This window comes from Podarcis bocagei (genome assembly GCF_964188305.1).
Source record: "Podarcis bocagei genome assembly, chromosome: 8".
Taxonomy (NCBI): Eukaryota; Metazoa; Chordata; class Lepidosauria; order Squamata; family Lacertidae; genus Podarcis; species Podarcis bocagei.
The window spans coordinates 26,952,160-26,955,408 of record NC_138133.1 but is presented as its reverse complement, the minus strand read 5'-3'; the positions used below and the strand labels follow the sequence as shown (position 1 = coordinate 26,955,408).

At 42.6% G+C, this 3,249-nt stretch overlaps 1 long non-coding RNA gene across 1 annotated transcript; it reads right to left on the bottom strand.

Annotated features, from left to right (window-relative positions):
• Positions 1 to 1,180: 1,180 nt before the first annotated feature.
• LOC308594048 lies at positions 1,181 to 2,651 on the bottom strand. Its single transcript, XR_014011264.1, has 2 exons — positions 2,564 to 2,651; positions 1,181 to 1,415 (listed from the first exon to the last, which is right to left on the bottom strand). It is a non-coding gene; the product is annotated as an uncharacterized lncRNA (long non-coding RNA).
• Positions 2,652 to 3,249: the final 598 nt, after the last annotated feature.

Sequence of the window (3,249 nt, the reverse complement as noted above, 5' to 3'; positions counted from 1 at the left end):
GGGAGGTGAACGGAGCTTTAATACTTCATTACTCAATTCTTTTTCCTCCGACAAGCCGGTTCCAGAAGCTGAAATCTGACCGAGGGTGCATGGAGACGGGCGTTCGTTTAATTTAATTTCACTTTTGTCTCTTCCTGACCTAAGCCGTAATGGGATACATTTAGCCAGCAGCTGAACATATTAAACTGCCTTATTCTGGTCCACCTAACCCAGAATTGTCTATTGTGATGGGTCCCCAGGTATTTGGGCAGAGATCTCTCTGCTACCTGAGGCTCTTTTAACTGGAAAGGGTACGGATTGATCCCGAGACCATCTGCACGCAAAGAATTTACTTTGTTATTGAACTATGATCCTTCTCCATAAAGCAAGGAGTGCCATGAGCATGTACAGAATGCATTTCCCTCCTAGTGCTATTTTTTGGTTTAAACCAGCAAATGAAAAATCAGGTGTCCTATGAAAAAGTGTCGTGGGTGTCAGCACAAAATGGCTGCCATTGGCTGGTGGGGAAAGAGATACAGCTACTTTGTACCAGTGAGTAGAGTCAGTGTGGTGTAGTGGTTAGAATGTCGAACTAAATGTGAATAGCAGGCAGACTTGAACCTTGGCACCCTATCACTAAGCACTACTGCATTCTGCACACCAAATGACTCTCAGATAATATTCTATTCTACAGTACGCATAGCATAGTTGTTGATCCATCCATCTTCCCTGCGCACTGTCTTATACAATGGTACCTCGGGTTACATACGCTTCAGGTTACATACGCTTCAGGTTACAGACTCCGCTAACCCAGAAATAGTGCTTCAGGTTAAGAACTTTGCTTCAGGATGAGAACAGAAATCGTGCTCTGGTGGCGTGGCAGCAGCGGGAGGCCCCATTAGCTAAAGTGGTGCTTCAGGTTAAGAACAGTTTCAGGTTAAGAACGGACCTCCAGAACGAATTAAGTACTTAACCCGAGGTACCACTGTATTGCAGTCTGAAATATCTGGTGCTTTTTTTTCTGAGGTCAGGTTCTGTATTTGCAAAAGTAAAAACCCAACTTAGAAGAAGGCAGGTGTTGTATCCCTAGAAGCTGCAACAAAGCTTTGTGTTGATTTAGGCAGGAAAGCTGCATTTAAAAAATAAAATAAAAGGAAGGAAGGAAGCTAAGCTTTACTAACATCAATTAATCTTCACAAGGTCACAGTTTACATAATTTTAATTAACTTCCATTGAGCGTTGATGCTCACTTTCCAAATGGAAATATGTTCATTAAAACACTTATTAAATAGATTTGCAGCAATGCTGTGAGAGAATGCTAAGCAGAGAAGAGTTTGAATAATTTCTTGAAGCATTCTGGATGACTGACAGAACATTGGCACTTCATGTTTTCGGACTCATGCTGGAGAACTTCTCACTGGATTGCGCTGCAAATACTTTCCATTTACCAAAAGGAAAGAGAAAAACAAATAGGGTTTGAAATGTGTTGGGACCATCGTGTTATGTCATAAATTCAGGTGCTTGTATCAGATTGAACACAGCTTCCCTTTCCAAGTGCTATTTTCTTCTAGAAAAAGAGGTGCCAGACTCACCATGAACAACTCCAGTGTTCTCTTAGAATGACAATGGCACCCACCTAAGAGATACTGGAACTGAGTTCTGGTGAGTTCCGGCTGAAAAAAAGCCATTTGTCATCTCTCTCTCTCTCTCTCTCTCTCTCTCTCTCTCTCTCTCTCTCTCTCTCTCACACACACACACACACACACACACACCCTCTCTCTACATATACAGTAGTACCTCGGGTTAAGTAGTTAATTCGTTCCAGAGGTCCGTTCTTAACCTGAAACTGTTCTTAACCTGACGCACCACTTTAGCTAATGGGGCCTCCTGCACAATTTCTGTTCTCATCCTGAAGCAAAGTTCTTAACCCAAGGTACTATTTCTGGGTTAGTGGAGTCTGCAATCTGAAGCGTATGTAAACTGAAGCGTATGTAACCCGAAGTACCACTGTATACCTTTTCTCAGAGGGCTTTTATAAATATTGAGCTGACAGCATATTGAGTTTCATTAAATTTAAAAATTAAGACTGAACTGAAATAGTGTTAACACAGGTCCCAGGCATAAATATTGTTGATTGAAAAGTTAAAAGTAGCTTAGTATTTATGTTAAAATGTTATTAAAATGCTATCTCCTACCCTAAGTAGAAATAAAAGTTTGGATCCTGATTCACACTTCAGGAAATAACCTGCCTCATAGGTGATTCATAGGCTGCCCAATTTGGGTTAGGGTCTGTTTAATTGTCATGTCCCCGTCCCTACCCCCTGTCCACTACTGGAAAATAAAAAAATGGTTATAGCTTTCTTTTGACAAAAGTGGATAAACTTTGCCAACATGGGAGTCCACTCAGAGTTGAAAGAACTGAAAGAAAGAATGTAAGCATTCCATAAACATTTCAGCTGAGAGCATTCGATAAACTGAGTGCCATAGCCAAGAAGACCCTTCCACTAGTCACATCTCCAAATATGTAGGAAAAGGTAGGCAGGTACTCAGGTCACAAACCATGGAGGGTTTTAAAGGTATGCACCAGTTCTTTGAACTGTGTTCAGAAATGTCCAGATTCTTCAGGGCTGGTGAGATATGTTTCTTAGGGATGGCCCCAGTTGGCAGTCTAGCAGCTGTATTCTCTGAACTCACTGAATTCTTTAGGGGCTACACATGTATCATAGCAGGTTCAGAACACTGCAAACAACTAGAATGTGCTGGCCTGAACATACTGAACAGAGCATCACTGGTTATCCTGTGTTTTCCACAACTCAAGATGCTTGTTTTGATCCTTCAAAACCCTAAATGACTTGGGTCCAGCAGTGGCAGAGTGTCCGGGGGGGGGCGGCAATGTCACCCTCCTCAGGGATGACACCCAGGGCGAACCACACCCACCGCACCCCCCTTCCACCACCAGTGGGATCCAGGATACCTGAAGCACCACCTCCTTCTGTCATATAAACTCACCCAAGCTTTAGGATCTACTTCTTCAGAGGTTAAACACATGTTGCACAGGTAGAAGGGCCTTTTCAGTGGTGGCGCCCTGTTTCAGGACCTCCCAACCCAAGCGGACTGCGGGACAGCAACATTACTGTCTTTTAGGTGCCTTCCAAAGCTTTAAATAAGTGATCTACATTTCTACTGCTTTTATCAAAACATTGGACTGTTTGTTGTATTGATTCCAGCTGTTATGTATGTTCTTGCATGCGGATTGTTTTTTAAGGTAGC